The sequence below is a fragment of the Megascapheus bottae genome, chromosome 25, assembly GCF_031878675.1.
Source record: "Megascapheus bottae isolate mThoBot1 chromosome 25, mThoBot2.hap1, whole genome shotgun sequence".
In the NCBI taxonomy this organism is placed as follows: domain Eukaryota; kingdom Metazoa; phylum Chordata; class Mammalia; order Rodentia; family Geomyidae; genus Megascapheus; species Megascapheus bottae.
Genome location: NC_143533.1, coordinates 10,168,619 through 10,185,454, shown reverse-complemented (window position 1 = coordinate 10,185,454; position 16,836 = coordinate 10,168,619). Strand labels below are relative to the sequence as shown.

At 44.9% G+C, this 16,836-nt stretch overlaps 1 long non-coding RNA gene across 1 annotated transcript in view; it reads left to right on the top strand.

The window, feature by feature from the left end:
- LOC150046375 (uncharacterized) overlaps positions 1–16,538 on the top strand; it is an 84,691-nt gene extending 68,153 nt beyond the window's left edge. Inside the window, exon 4 of the long non-coding RNA XR_016539666.1 lies at positions 16,363–16,538. This is a non-coding gene — a long non-coding RNA (uncharacterized LOC150046375). The remainder of the gene's footprint in view (positions 1–16,362) is intronic.
- Positions 16,539–16,836: the final 298 nt, after the last annotated feature.

Genomic DNA, 16,836 nt, shown 5'->3' with positions numbered 1-16,836 from the left:
ATTGAGGGGCATCTGGGTTGGTTTCATATCTTTGCTATGGTAAATAGTGCTGCGATGAACATCGTTGTGCTAGTGGATTTAGTATGTCCTTGTTTCTGGATGATGGGGTAAATGCCAAGTAGTGGAATTGCTGGTCCTAGGGGAGCTCTATGTTTAGTCTTTTGAGGAACTGCCATACTGCTTTCCATAGTGGTTGAACGGGTTTGCACTCCCACCAACAGTGTAGTAGTGATCTCTCCTGGCCATATCCCCTCCAGCATCTGTTGTTAGTAGATTTCTGGATCATGGCCATTCTAACTGGAGTGAAGTGGAATCTTAGAGTTGTTTTGATTTGCATTTCTTTTATGGCCAGAGATGTGGAGTATTTCTTCATGTGGAAAGACTTTATCTTAACCAACAAGCAAGACAACGTGATTCACATGTGTCATTCCAGCCTCATGGGAGGCATAAGTAAGAGGATCATGGTCCAAGGCCAACCCCCAAAGCTCCCCCCACCAAAAAAAAAGTGCAAGGCTGTACCTGAAAGAACAGCTAAAGCAAAAAAGGATTTGGGGGGGGGGGGTGTGGCTCAAGTGGTAGATAGATTGTGTGCCTTCCAAGCATGAGGCTCTAAGTTCAAACTCCATTCCACCAGAATAAATATAATAAAGAATGAATACAGGGAGACAGAGCTTATCTGTCTAACAAGGACACAAGGATCTGAAGGTCTCCTCCTGACGGTTGGTAGAAGTTTGCATTAGGAAGGCAGCTTCCTTCCTGCCTGCCCTTGGTGCCTAACTCCACAGTGACCAGGAAGATGCTAGGAGCCTAGCAGGACCTTCCGTCCTGAGGCTTGGTCTCCCCTCTCTCAATGAGGTGTAGGAACCAAAATCAAAGTGGCCATTCCTTTTCTTTTCCTTAGCACTCCTGGGCTAGTCACAGCTGCCTGCCTACCCTACCCCAAATGGATCTTGAAGCAGGGTAAGGGTGCGAGAGGGGAATGGACCAGAGTTCTTGCCTGTCTTCAGTGCCTATTTCAGACTAGGGGCTCCTCAAGCCTTGAGTTTGTGTAGTACTTTAAGTAAAGGCTTTGACAGGCTAGAATAGACTCGTCATCACTTCCAGGGAAATTGAGTCAAGACACAGTCAATTTGGTGTGAGCCAGATTTACAGTCAGTGCTCTTGACTTCCCGTAAGGCCACAGGCACCAAAACCGTATAATCATGGGCCCACACCAAACTGTAGCATCCCTGTGTGCATTCATCTAAATAAAGCGCCGCCTGCACCAGGCCACCCAGGGGAGCTGGCTTGTGGCTCTTCCCAGCTGTGGACCTCTGGGGTGCCAGTCTAGCCTCGGGTAGAATCATGGAGCTCAAAGAACAAAGCTTTCCACTCAGGCCCTCAGTAGACATCAGCTTCTAATGAAGGCACTCTGGCACCCCATGTCATGTGGGAAAGACAAATAGAAGTCCATCTCCCTCCCACTGCCCTTAACCCTGAAGCCAGAGCCTGGTGCAAGGATTCTTCAGAGAGAACCTGAGGCCCAAAGAGCCTAAGAGCTTCAGTGACCTTTCCAAGATTATAGGAGAGAGATACCGGGTAAAAAGAAGGGAAACTGGGACAGGGCACAAGCAGCTAAGATTTCCAGTCCATGTCACTTCTGCTAATCCCTTCCTGAGGCCATGCACAGACCCTTGTTTATAGAAGGATCTGGAGACCTCACAGTGGTCATTTATCAGTGCGATGGTTATGATGCTAAAGGACTCAGAGTGTGTCCTTTCAGGTCAGACTTAAAAGACCCATCTGTGCTAAAAGTACAACCAGTGGATAACAGGAAACCCCGCATCAGTGGCTGATCCCCACTGTCCCATGTTGGAGCTATGACATGCACACTCTGCTAACAGTTCTTGAAGACTTTACTTGAAGACAGTTACTTGAAATAACTTTATCCTGATTAGTATTGAATATAGAGTTGGTAAGGCTGATAATTTAGACATATAGAGTTAGGTGAATGATATTGAGAATCAACTTACCCACCTCTTTTTGCTTCATATTTTTTATTTTTGGCAGTACTAGGGATTGAATTCAGGGTCTAGATAAGCACTCTATCACTTGAGACACTCCTCCAGTCCCTTTTTGCCAATTTTGGGGCTTGGACTCTGTCCCTGAATTAGCTCAAGACTAGCACTCTACCATTTGAGCCACTTCTGGCTTTTTCTGTGTATGCGGTACTGAGGAATTGAACCCAGGGCTTCATGCATGCTAGGCAAGCACTGTACCATAAGGCCACATTCCCAGACCACCCAGCCCCTCTTTATGTTGGTTATTTCTTATTTTGTACCTGGGCCAACCCATCATTCAACTTGTGCTCCCCCACGTTGTTATGGATGATAAGTAACCCAGGCATTGGTTAAGATGGAGTTGCAAGAAATTTTTGTTGCCTAGGCTGGCCTCAAACCTTGACTTCCCCATTTTCTGCCTTCCAAGTACCTAGGATTTTAGACTTGAGCTACTGTGTGTAATTCTTTTCACTTTTTAAAATGTATCTACTAGAAAACTTAAAATTACATATAATTCACATTCCTCTGTGTGTGTGTGCGTGTGTGTGTGTGTGTGTGTGTGTGTGCGCGCGCGCGCGTGCGCACACACGCGTATGTTCGTGTGGCTCAAGCTACTGTTCTTGAGTTTTTGTTTTTTTTTCCTTTGGCCAGTCCTGAGGCTTGAACTCAGGGCCTGAGCCCTGTCCTTGGACACTTTTTGCTTAGGGCTAGTGCTCTACCACTTGAGCCACAGCACCACTTCTGGCTTTTCTATGTATGTTGTACTGAGCAATCAAACTCAGGTCTTTGTGCATGACTAGGCCGGCACTCTACCATTGGGCCATGCCCCTGGCTCCTCTTGAGCTTCTTTTGCTCTAGGCTAGTGCTCTACCACTTGCTTTTTTGGTAGTTTAATGGAGATAAGAGTCTCACAGCTGTTACTGCCTGGGCTGGCTCAGAACCATGATCCTCCTCACATTTCACCCTTCTGAGTAGGTAGAAATTATAGGCATAAGACATTGGTGCCCAGTATCTAAAACAAATGTATTAGCATAAATTAATTGAACCGAGAAATTTCATTTGTAATGTTTGCAAATTCACTCCATCTATAACAACCTTCCCATGACATTTCAACCAGAAAGCAGGAAGTACTGGAGCCTGAACACAGGGTCTTGTACTGAACTCAGCTTTTGTACTGAAATCTAGCTTGGCTCAAGGATAGGGCAGTAGCCTTGAGCTGAAGAGCTCAGTGACAATGCCCAGGCCCAGGGATAGGGTGTTATCCTTGAGCTGAAGAATGCAGGGACAGTGCCCAGGCTGGGTTCAAGCCCCATGACCCACCAAAAAAAAAAATCATCTCAATTTCTACAACTTTCTTCAGTTGACTAAAGAAAAAAAAGGTATCCGTCACTAAACTAAACTGCCCCCTCCTCCAAAATACAGAAGTTTAAATTCTATTTAAATCTAGACAGATATTCTTTTTCTGTCTTGGAGAGAGAATAATGAAGGCCAGGTGTGAACCTTAGTCCCCATCAGGAGAATCTGTTCATTCCAGCTGTGAAAGCCCCACCCAGTGACAACTGTGACACGGTTTAGTCTTCAAAACTAGTTTTCAGTTCATGTAGAATTTTGTGTTTTAGAAAAGCAATTTGAGGGGAATTACATAGAGTTAGAAGATACCAGATGCTAGTGGCTTATGTCTAATCCTAGCAGATCAGGAGGCTGAGAATGGAGGCTGGAGGTCTGAAGCCAGCCTGGGCAGAAAAGTCTGTGAGTCTCTGTTTCCAAAATAATCAACAAAAATCTGGGTTGGAGACATGGCTCAGGTGGTAGTAGAGTGCCAGCCAAGCAAACAAGCAAGTCAATTAATCTCTAGGTCTTCATTAACTTTAGTTCCACTTCTAGTTTGGGGATGGTTAATTGGAGATAAGAGTCTCACTGAGACTCTGAGCCAGGCTGGTTGGCTTTGAACTGCAATTCTCAGATCTCAGCCTTCTGAGTAGTTAGGATTAAAGGCCTGAGCCACCACTACCCAACAAAAGACAGCATTTTTAAGGAGCTCTTTTTAATTTTTATTTTATTTATTCATTTATTCAGACTCCGGGCCTCAGCACTATTCTTGAGTTTTTTCTCAAGGCTAGCACTCTACCACTTGAGCCACAGCACTACTTCTGGCTTTTTCTGTGTATATGGTACCGAAGAATCGAACCCAGTCCCTCATGCGTGCTAGGCAAGCACTCTACTATAGGCCATACTCCCCACCCCTTAAGAAGCTTTAAAAATCATTGCATCAGCAATATTATTATAAAAATAACTGCTTAGTAAATAGTGTTTTTCAGTGTCTTCTCAAACATTAGTACCCAGACATGTCTGATTTTTCTAGTAGAGTCTCAGTAAGCATTGTGTCCCCTATCCATTATATGATAAGCATGTCCTTTTACTGGTTTTCCTCAGCATAATTTCCCTTGGCTGGTGAATATAATTGTCTTTAGAATTTCCTGTAATGAGGTAGTTTTCACAGTTAAAAATTATGAGGTAAGGAGTACCTTTACGCATGTCACACTTTTTTTCCTTTTTAAGTATTGTTTTTGTTTAGCTCCAGCTCTGCAAAAATAAAATTGATGGGAGATCAAAGGACATAAACATTTCTACCGTGTGTATGTGTGTGTACACACTGGTTCTAGAGCTTGAACTCAGAGCCTGGGTGCTGTCCCTGAGCTTTTTTGCTCAAAGCTAGCACTTTACCACTTTGAACCACAGCTCCACTTCCAGCCTTTTGGTTTTAAAGTGAAATCTTTCGTGTGTGGCTTGGCTTGGGGCCGCAATCTGCAATCCTCAGAGCTCAGCCTCCTGAGATGCTAAGATTACAGGTGCAAGCCACAGGCGCCTGGCCATTCTACCTCTTGAAATCTAGTACTCCCTTCAAGAGAGTGCGCTGATGTTTGGAGTGACACAGAACTCAGAGGACATGGGTGGCTAAATAGAAAGAGGCTGATGAGAAGGAACTGGAGGCTGAGACATCCCATGATCTGTCATCTGTAAGCTGGAGGCCTGGGAGAAGCTGGTGTTGAGGCTCTCATCCATGTCCACAGGCCTGAGATACATGAGTGTCCATGTCTGAGGGCAGGGGTGATGTGTTAGCTTACACTGAGCGAGTTCACTCTTCCCTAACCTTTCTTCTCCATTTAGGCCTTGAGAATATGGAACTTCCTCAGCTTTCCGATTCAAACAGTAAGACTTAACCACATGTAGTGCTACCTCACACCAAAGCCTTGAGCCCCTGGAGTTTTTTTGCTTATCCACCTGGAGCCCAATGATTCCTGTGACTCATCCATCTTCAGTTTCTCATCTGGAACCTGAGGCTCATCCTCATGTGTCACCTGACCCTTGTCTACTGATGCATGTTCTGCCCACCTGCACTAGCACAGGATTCAACCTGCGTTCAAAGCCAGCCTAGAAAGACAAATCTAAGAGACTTTGGTTTTGTTTTTACCACTCATGATGCTTGAATTCAGGGTCTAGATGCTGTCCCTGAGCTCTTTTGCTCAAGGCTAGCATTCTACCACTTTAAGTCACAGCTCCACTTCCAGTTTCCTAGTGGTTAATTGGAAATAAGACCCTCACAGACTTTCCTGCCTGTGCTGGCTTTGAACCATGATCCTCAGATCACAGCCACCTGACTAGCTAAAATTACAAGTGTAAGCCACCAGCACTGGACTCTTAAGAGACTCTTGTGTTCAATTTGATAGAGAAAAAAAGGCAGAAGTGGAAATATGGCTCAAGTAGTAGTGTGGCAGCCTTGAGCAAAAAAGCCAGGTAATAGCAAGAAGCCCTGAGTTCAAGCCACATTATTGGCACAACCCCTCCTGGAGCTCAAGAGGCATAAATTGTCTTTCTTCCATATCATGAAAAGGCAGCTGTCCTGAAACAGAGCTGTACAGGAGAGCTGCTGCTTCCCTTGGAGAAAAACCCCTCGCCTTGGCTCCCATGCCCGGGGTAGGTCATCTCACAGCAGTGGTGGACTTTCAGGAGAATTTTTTTCCCTAGCATGTTCTTAGTCAGGACTCCATGTGCCACCACCAAGAGGCAGAAGCTGACTAGCAGCACACTTCCCTGCCCCATGGAGAGAGAGTTGAACATCTAGCTCTAAGCCCTCATTCTTACCCATGTGCTCAGGGCCACATCTGCAGACCAGAGATGCTTTGTGGCTCAAACCACAAGTCTTCTGATGCTCAGACTACATGAGGGACAATTGTGGGCCAGAGCTGGCAGCAGGGAGACAACCCCTTAGTCATAGAGTCCCGCTTTCTAGCCTCTCCATTAGTGGGGTGTTGGTGGAAAGGGCTGCAGCCAGGGGTTTAGAGGTAGAAGTATGGGATTGGCCAGACTTTGAGGCCCTGGAGCCACCTGTGGCTTCCAGCCCTATTAGAGATCTTGCAGAGCTCAACCCCAGCATCACTGAGAATACAGTGCTCTGCCCAACCCACAATTCAATGTCATTTTCCCCAAATGCCCTTCCAATGGTGGGGGGGCACATAGAGCTCTGTCTCTGAGCAAGGACAGTGTGAAATCATGTCTGGGGTGGCCCTTTGTAGACAGACAAGAACGACCCAGACCAGAAGGGATGACGACTGAGAGCCAGCACTTGCTACCTCCTCCCCCCCCACCCCCAGCTTCCCTGGCCACCAGAGCTCTCTGCAGATACATAGTGGGGTTTGCTATTGAGGCAGATTGCCTGGCTCATCAGTGTGGTTTTTCAGCCCATCCTTTTTTTTCAGACAAAACCAGATTAAGTCACATTCTTATGAAAGTAGCTAGATGCCTCAGCTAGATTCCAATGTGGATGGTGACAATAATGTCATTTGGATTCTGATCTCTTCCTTATACCCAGTGCACCTTAAGATAATTTTGGTAATTAGAAAGAAGGAAGGAAGGAAAGAAGGAAGGAAGGAAGGAAGGAAGGAAGGAAGGAAGGAAAGAAAGAAAGAAAGAAAGAAAGAAAGAAAACTATTTTTTTCTTGATCCTGTACTCCAGTTTGCTCTCCTCTCCTGGGAAAGCAATTATTAACCTGTCTTAACATTTAGAAACTTAGCATGGAGCCAGGTACTGGTAGCTCATAACTACAATAATCCTAGCAATTTGGGAGGCTGAGATCTAGAGGACTATAGTTCAAAGACAGCCTGAGCAGAAAAGGCCAAGAGATCCCATCTCCAATTCACCAGCAAAAAGCTGGATTGGACTCATGGCTCAAGTGGTAAGTGCCAGCTGTAAGCAAGATTATGAGGCCTGAGTTCAAGCCCCAATACATCTTAGTATCTGTTCTGGTTGTTGTTGTTATTGTTATTGTTAGCTATGGCACAGCAGAAAAGTGGCACAAGTGATGGAGGAAACAAGCAAAGCTTTGAAAATAGTCTTACCAACAAAGCTGGAAAAAAATAGGAACAGAATAATTCTCTGAACGTGTGTTCAGTGCTTCTGTACATTAGATATTGTATATACTTTCATTTTATCCCTGTAGCATCACCATTTTAAACACAAATGTTTTGGGTATTGTAACAATATTTTACATTAAAAATAAACTAAGCTTCGCAACCAAGTTTGTCACTACAGTAGCTAGGGGAATACTTGTTTCTTCACCAAAATAGGAACGCCAAAAAATGTGCTGGTTTTATGGCATTTGTATTTTCTCTGTATGTTTCTTTTTCTTTTCTTTTGTGCCAGTACTGGAATTGAACTCAGGACTTCATGCTCTCATTTAGCTTTTTCTACTTAAGGCTGATGCTCTACCACTTGAGTAGATATGAGTCTCTAGTATTTGTGTACCCAGGCTGACTCTCAGTTCTCAGCCTCCTGAGCAGCTAGGATTGTAGGGATGAGCCATCAGTATCTGTCTTCTCCAGAAAATTCCCATCCATTTTTCCATTGGCAGGCTCATCCTTAATGTTTGCAAGGGTCAAGCTAAGAGTTAAATGGGGCTCCCTGGCTCAGGGGCCAAGACTGCTCTCTGTGTACCCTTGGTTCTGTTCTGTATTATTGTGGTCCTTGCAATTGCCATCCAAACTGCATCCATACACTCCTTCCAGCAAGCACTCCCCTTGACCACTGGAGTACGAGCTTCAGATGCCTTCCTTCTTTGGAAGGAAGGATTTGGGAAGGACTTTGCCAAAACCCCCTGCAAGGAGAATTGAAGTTAGTCAAGAGTTCCAGACCCCAGAGTCTGTCTGTCCTATGTCCTCTGGTTTGTGCATTACCACTCCATGGGGAGAGGCCCAGCCAGACAAGAGCCTGAGCAGGGGTTCTCCAAAAGCAGAAAGCACAGGACAAGGCTGTCAACTGTCCTCCTAAGGGAGATGATGCTTTATATTTAGTCCTGTCTACCAATGCCAAGTCAGAAGCCAAGGGTAAGATTTGGCCCAGAGAACCACCAAACACAGCTTTGGGCCCAGTACAAGGCCTCAAGGTGGTCAGAAGACCTAATGTCTCTCCACCTAAAAATTCTTCCTCTGAAGCTAGAACCTTGTCTGTTCTGTGTTCCAAGAAAAGAAAAAAAAAACCCTAAAACCAAAATGCCTCCATTTTTACTGCACATTAACAAGGAAGCATTCAGTTAGAAAATCTCAAAGCAAATTTGCACTTGAAACACAAGACAGACTTCATTTCAACTGGTCACAGTCAGCCATGCTCTGTGCTGGACATGCATGCTGAAATCCCAGGCAGCTGCGCGGAGAGGGAAGTACTGAACTCAGGACTTCTCAATGTGAAGTACCTTGATTGACAGAGCCTGCACCCACGAGCCCAGGGACACTGCTTAAAGCAACCCTGAGAAAATGTGGATTTTCTTCCAAGTTTTGTTTTGTTTTCCAAGTGCATTATAAGTATGCAGTCATTTTTATTAAAAAAATCTTTGTTCCAGCTGGACACTGGTGGCTCACACCTGTAATCCTAGCTACTCGGGAGGCTGAGATCTGAGGCTCATGGTTCATATCTAGCTCAAGCAGGAAAGTCCATGAAACTGTTCATCTCCAGTAACCAGCAAAAAGCTGAAAATGAAGTAGTGGCTTAAGTGGTAGAACATCAGCTTTGAGCAAAAAAACTCAAGGGCGACACGTAGACCCTGAGTTCAAGCTCCAGGACTGGCATACACACACACAAAAAAAGTCCATTCCATTTTGAATGGCATTAAGTATGTGAAGTTACTTGTGTCATGCAATATCAGGCTTCTACTTACAAAGCAGAGGAGTGACCCAAAATCAGGGGCTTCTGACTAGATGATGGATTATTTGTCTTCAGCCAAGACACTTGGAGACAGAGATGAGTGGTGTCTGGTGGAAAGGATTCCCCACCCTCCACCTCCCTCCCACCCATTCACCCCCCACCCATTTTTGAACTGAAATCCTCTTGTGTTTGAAGGTCTAGCGCTCCTACTGGCCCTGTTGGAGAAGTGCCTTGGGAGCCAGAGAGAGAGGACTCAGAGGCCTGTTTTACCCTTGTGGGAAAGGAGATCCGGAGAAACAGCCTGGGAAATTGGCCAAGGTGATCAGTGGAGGGGAGCAGGACCTCATCTTAGAAAGCAGAAGCTATTCCACAGACCCCCCAAAAAAATCCTGGAAAGGGATACAGAGTCACTGGAGCCAGGTGAGAGGGGTATGTAGAGGACATTGCCAGGTCCCCTGTATTGAAGAATGGGCCCCAGATCCCAGTGCTATTAGAAGGAGTTGGAACCCATCAGAATAGGGCCTACCTGAAAAAAGTTGGTCATTGGAGGTGTGGCCCTGAGGGAGACCTTTAGGACCCCAGCCTCGTTCCAGCACCAGGAAATGAGCACCTTTGCTCTACCACGTGGTTCCCCATCAGGCTGCAACCCCCTACCTCCCCCACCCTCCAGGCCCAGAGGCAATGGGGCAGAGAAATCAGGGACTGGAATTTGTTTTAACTGTGAGCCAAAATAAACCTTTCCTCTTTAGAAGTTGATGATCTTGGGTATTTTTAATGGAAAGCCTCCTAGCACAGATACCAAAACTATCTTCTACAAAGCTACAAAGGTGACTTCACACAAACTGCCAAATATCCCTCAGAGTATAGAATTCCTACAGGCATCCCTGTCTCCAGTGCTGTACCTGTTACCAGGCTGAGTCTAGTCCCTCTGCCCACTCCCCCACTAAGCCCTGGCCCTGTCACCTCCTTTAGTGTGTCACATGATCTGGACCAGGAGAAGAATATTGGTTGAATGCTAAGGAAAAGGTGATCCTTTTTTTTTTTTTTTTTGCCAGTCCTGCAGCTTGAACTCAGGGCCTGGGCACTGTCCTTGGGTTTTTTCCTCAAGGCTAGTGCCCTGCCACTTGAACCACAGCACCAATTCCAGCTTTTCTATGTATGTGGTACTGAGGAATCAAACCCGGGTCTTTGTGCATGCTAGGCAATCACTCTACCACTAGGCCAAACACCTGGCCTGGAAAAGGTGCTCTTTAAAACTGGAGACTTCAAAAACACCTGGGTTGCTAAAGTCACATTTCCTACAAGTTATCTAATAATATCAGATCTACCAGATCAGAAGTTAACAAGCTACAGCTGTAAGATCAAATCTACCTCAGAACTTGGTTCGGCTTGCTGGATGAAGTTTTATTACAATGCAGCCACACTGGTTCATTCAGATCAGTGTGGTTGCTGTCATACTGTGATGGCAAAGCCAAGTCAGGGCATATGGAGGCTGCCATGCTGAGGTCTTTACTAGTTGCTCCTTCACAGGAAATGGTTGAGGAAGGCACCCAGTTCTAGAGGAAGACACATGGCCTTCCCGAGGCTTTGGCACACCTGTTGGCACACTGCTGAGTGATTCTGGGAAAGAACTCCAGATGGCCTGGAGTGTCTGCTGTGGGTCATAAAGCTGTGCTGGCTGAGGAAGGAGGGAAAAAATTGCTCCAGGGAATCTGGCTAGAAACCATTAACATCGGGTCTCTCCATCCCTCCCCCAGTACCCTGTGGCTATGGCTTAATATCGTAAGTATAACTTATGTATATTCCAGCCATAGATGACTTATGACACCTATTATAACATGATCATTATATAAATGGTTGTTCCATTGTATTGATAAGGAAAGAATAACAAGACCAAGTCCATACATGTTTAGTAAAGATGCAGTTTCTTCGATTCTTTTTTTCCGTCAGTTATGGGGCTTGAACTCTGAGCCTGGGCACTGTCCCTGAGTTCTTCAGCTCAAGGATACCTCCCTACCCCTAGAGCTATAGAGCCACTTTCTGTTTCCTAGTGATTAATTGGAGATAAGAGTCTCTTGGACTTTAATGCCCAGGCTGGCTTTGAACCATGATCCTCAGATCTCAGCCTCCTGTGTAGCTAGGATTGCAGGTGTGAGCCACCTCGCCTGGCAGTTTCTTTGATTTTTGTTGGTGGGGTTTGTTTTGGAGACAAGTTATCGCTCTGTAGTCCAGGTTGATCTCAAACTTGACATCTTCCTGCCAAAGCCTCCCAGGTGCCAGGATTACAGGTTTTATGGAATACCTGCCTAGCAAGCACAAGACCCTGAGTTCAAACCCCAGTACTGAGGAAAAAGAATTTTAATAAGGCGTGATTTGAATGTCATAAAACTACCTATTTTAGGAGTTAAATCCTTTTTATTATTGTTGTTGTTTGTAAAGTAATAAGGTCGTTCTCCTCCTTTACTACTTTTCAGTCTTGCAATTTGAACTCAGGGCTTTACTACTTTGAGCCACACCCTAGTCTACCTGGTGCTTTAGCTATTTTTCAGATAGGATGCTGGATTCAGGCCATAATTTTCCTTCTCTGCCTGCCATGTAGCTGGAATGACCCTCAAGGAGGACTTGGACACTGGGGAGAAAGAAAACTCTTCTCTATTCCCATGGATGAGGTGCTCTAGGATCATCGTTAGGTGAGAAAGCTCCTCTATGCCTAGCTCTAGATCAAAATTCACTCATGCTTATATACTGTCCATTCATTTAATGAAAGCATATCATGAGCTACAGTGGCCAAGCTGGTCCAGTTTGCATCAGAGTCTCTGAGGTAGATACCAGACTCTGTGTGTGTGTGTGTGTGTGTGTGTGTGTGTGTGTGTGTGTGTGTGTGTGTGTGTGTGTGTGTGTGTTGGACCTGGGGCTTGAACTCAGGGCCTTGGTGCTATCCCTGAGCTTTTGTACCCAAGACTAGTGTTCTACCAGTTTCAGCTTTTGGGTACTCTTCGAAACTCCTATCTATGAGTCAAGCTGAGTTTCTATTCCGCTTACTGGAAGGGGAATAATTTTGAGTCTGGGGGTAATTGGAGAAAAGAGTCTCACGGACTTTCATGCCCAGGCTAGTTTTGAACCATGATCCTCAGAGAGTAGCTAGGAAGTAGAGAAATAACTAATCTTCACAAACTGATCCCTTTGCCATTATAAAACTACTCTCTTTTATCCCTAGTAATAGTCTGTGCTCTAAAATCTACTTTTGTATTAACAAAACCGCTTGAGTTTTGGGGATTTTTATTTTTGCTTTTTCTCATGAGCAAAGTCCTCTTGCCTGTTCACACAGTGTCAGTATTAAAATGTAGACATCTGGGGTAGGAGGGTTCTGACTGTGAGACTCTATCCCATGATTGTTTTGTTTATTTAAGACAGCATCTATTTGAGCCTAGGCTAGACCTGAACTCACTGCGTATGCCAGGCTGAACTCAAATTCAGATTAGCCTGCCTCTACCTACTAATTCTAGGATTACAGGTGTGTGCCACTATACCCAGCCTCTGTATAATTCTTGATTGATAATCAATTATTGTTCTAACACCTTAACATAACCTGCTGATTTTCATTTTTTTCTTCTTTTTCTTTTTGGTGGTACTAGGGTTTGAACTCAGAGCCTCATGCTTGCCAGGCAGATGCTACAACACATGAACCATGCCTCCAGGGCCTTTATGGGCTCATTATTTTTTTTAATATAATTTCATTTTCCCTCAGGGCCAATTTAGACCTTGATCGCAGATCTCAGCAGTTAAGATTATAGATGTGAGTTTCCGGCTGAAATTTTTCAAAATAAACTGTTAACAAGAGATTTTTTTTTTTTGCCAGTTCTGGGGCTTGAACTCAGGACATGGGCACTGTCCTTGATATTTTTTTTTTAAGGCTAATGCTCTACCACTTGAGCCACAGTGCCACCTCTGGCTTTTTCTGTGTATGTGATATCGAGGAATTTAATCCAGGGCTTCGTGCATGCTAGGCAAGCACTCTACCACTAGGCCAAACTCCTGGCCCAACAAGATGAAATTCTATAAGAGAATTCAAGTGATCTGAAAAAAAGAGGCGCTACCCATGATGAAGAAATGATCTATTGGCTTTGTTTTCATCTGAAAATAGCAGAGAGGGGGATTTATAAATGTAAAAACGCATCCATGAATAGGATATAATAACATGTAATAATCTAATTTTAAAAAATGTTTTTCAGTCATGGGATTGGAACTGAGGGCCTGCATGCTGTTCCTGAGCCTTTTCACTCAAATATCTACCCTTTGAGCCACAGTTCCACTTCTGGACTTCTGGTTTTCTGGTGGTTAATTGGAGAGAAGAGTCTCATGGACTTTCCTGCCCAGGCTGGCTTTGAACCAGGATCCTCAGATCTCAGTCTCCTAAGTAGCTAGGATTACAGGACTGAGCCACCTGCACCAGCTGCAACAATGTAACTTATAAAAGAAAACATAGCAATTGTTAGAGGAATCACCTTCACATTGTCTTTATCCCTTCAGGAGCAGGCTCAGCACTGGGGTTTGCACTCAACCACTTAAGCCATGCTCCCAGCTCTTGTTGCTGTATTTTTTTTTTCAGCAAAGTCTCAAGTTTTTATCTCAGTGGGCCTCAGACCCTGATCCTCCTATCCAGGACCACCTGCATGGCTGGGACGACAGGTGTGTTCCACCATATGGTCCTTTTTTTTTTTTCTTAATTTGAGCTTTTCCCCCTCCAGGTACTGCTGTAAAATAAGTAAGACAAAGTATCTTTAATTCTATCAAACTATGACTACTGTCTCCTGCTCAGACCTAGCCTAGGTATACACATTCTTTACTTAGTTACAGTCACATCACACAGCCATGCTATATTCCACTCTCTTACATTTACAGACAATGGTCCATCCATGTCTGCCATGCTCCAATCACAATCTCACGTTCTCAGTCCCCTAACACTGTCCTGTTGCACACTAGTTAGCTTGCCAGCCATTTCCCTATTTGGGACATGCTTTCTAAACTTCCAATATTGAAATCACTTTATAATAAAGATACTTGTGGAAGTTTCTTGTTTGTATTAAATATAACCTTTGCAGCAATCACAGGGATGCAATTACTAAATCAGAGGATGTAACGATCCATCCACTCAGCCCAGCCTCTGTGCTGACTTTAACTTGGGCCGTCTACTGGCTGTTTTGTTGATGATGATGATGTTTTGTCAGTCATAGGGCTTGAACTCATGGTCTGGGAATTGACCCAGAGCATTGTTGCTCAAGACTAGAGCTCTACTACTTTGAGCCACAGCTCTACTTCTAGCTTTTTGGTTTTTAATTGGAAATAAGGTCTCCTACACTTTCCTGCCTGGGCTGGCTTTGAACCTCAGTCCTCAGACCTCAGCCTGCTTAGTAACTAGGATTATAGACATGAGGCACGAGCACCCAGATTAGGGCTGTTTATGTTTCAAAGTCCCCTGGGAGCCGACTAAATGCCTAAGATATCTTCATTTAAAATGATATATTTAGGACTTGTATTTGTCTTTACTAACTTCTCAGGGAGGAAAGCCTTGAAAGTGACTAACCCTGTCTCCAATTCAGCTTCTTCAATTGGAGTGTGTGTTCTTCCCTGGGTTTAGCACAAGAATGAAGCAAGAAAATGCACACCCAGCCCTGGCTGGCGGCTGGAACCTTCTAGAAGTCTATACCTGTAGGGCAGAACTTAGCTCCCAGAAGAGGAGAGGAGGGAGGCCTGGGCCCACAGGGGATTCCACAGTGAAAAATCTGGGGTATCATCCAGCTAGGATTTTCTCAATGGCTATAATAGGGTGAAAATATTGGAAGGAAGCTGAGGGAAGAAGAAAAGAATGCAAAGAAACTTCATTGAAATGGCAGCCTGTATGATCTGCCCGGGCCCTGTGTTTACTGAGCCACTGTTAGGTCCTGGGTATTTTACATGCATATTCTCCACAGGGGAAATGTCCAGGGTTACGGTAAGAGCCCCCATTCTCTACCGTGCTGAAAGGGCAGCCATCAGCCTGTAGGAGAGGGACCTTGAAATCTTCAGGGTGACAAGCATTTCACCCAGTGTCCCCACCAGTAAAATGGAGAACAATTGTGTCATTTCTGTAAAGTACAGGGCCCCTGCTGGTAGCTATATTTGGGGGTTTTTTTGTCATTGTTGTTTTTGGTTTTTTGTGGGTCATGGGGTTTGAACTTGGCCTGGGCGCTGTGCTTGAGCTCTTCAGCTCAAGGTAGTAGTTATATTTGTAAACATATCTGAACCACGCTTAGATCAGGCCCGTATCCAGCCTGCAGAGACCATAGTTTGCCCTCCATATCACATCTTTTTATTATTGTTTTATTTTTTCCCTCATATCACATCGTTTTTTAAAAATGTTATCAATGTTTTAATGTTTTGAGGATTAAGTAACATATGGAAAAGATTTTTTTTCAACCTGGTTTAATTTCTTCTGAAATATCACATCTTACGTGATACAAAAATCCCTGCTGGTGCTGAGGCTTGAACTCAGGGCCTTCATGCTTTAGCTTGGCTTTTTGTGCTCAAGACTGGCACTCTGTCACTTGAGCCACACTTTCACTTCTGAATTTTTGCTGGTTAACTGAAGATTAAAGAGTCCTCCAGGCTGAATGCTGGTGGCTCACACCTGTAACCCTAGTTACTCAGGTGGCTGAGATCTGAGGATTCTAGTTCAAAACCAGCCCAAGACAGAAAAGTCTATGAGACTCTTAATCACCAGAAAACCAGAAGTGGAGCTGTGGCTCAAAGTGGTAGAGCACTAACCATGAGAAGAAGAGCTCAGAAAAAGCCAGTGGTGGTGGTAGGTCAAGGGTAGAGTCCTAGCCTTGAGAAAGCTCAAAGACAGTACCCAGGCCCTGAGTTCAAATCCCAGGACTGGCAAAAAAAAGAGAGGAGTCTTGCAGTTTGCAGTTTTGTCTGCCTGGGTTGGCCTTAAACTGTGATCCTGATATCTCAGCCTCCTGAGTTTCTAGGATTACAGGCATGAGCTGCTGGCACCCAGCTGGGCTTTTTGTATCATGTTTCCAATCTTCTATAATCGTGCATTTTTTCCCTAACCGCTTCTGAGAGCTTCCTCTCTTATTCCAGAATTGAAAAGGATGGAGGTCTCAAAATAGAAAAAGATGTCCTGTGGAACAGAGAAGCCATCCTGGAACAGAAACTCTGGCTCTCAATTGTCCCTGGGATCCTGGATATTGGCCCAAGGGGAAGCAAGTTCTGGAAGAGTAAAATCTCATTTTAGAGCCTCATTGAACCTGTTGGCTACATAGGTAAGGAAACCGAGGCCCGATCTATGTCTAAGACACAATGACTAACTGCCCCAGCACTCCTGGTAAACAGTGGTTGAGGTTTCGCAGCAATGTGAGCGACCAGCTATGAGCCCATGGCAGGCTGGGAGGGAAATTACCACCTTCCCCAGTGATCTCTGCTTGCCCTGGGCTGTGGCTGGAGCCATTCAGTGCCCGCACTGAGCATCCACAGCCCTGTAAGCATCCGGACAGTTGTTCACCTTTGTCAGCATGGATTTACTTCTTCCTTCTGCATGATGGCAGGGCTGAGACT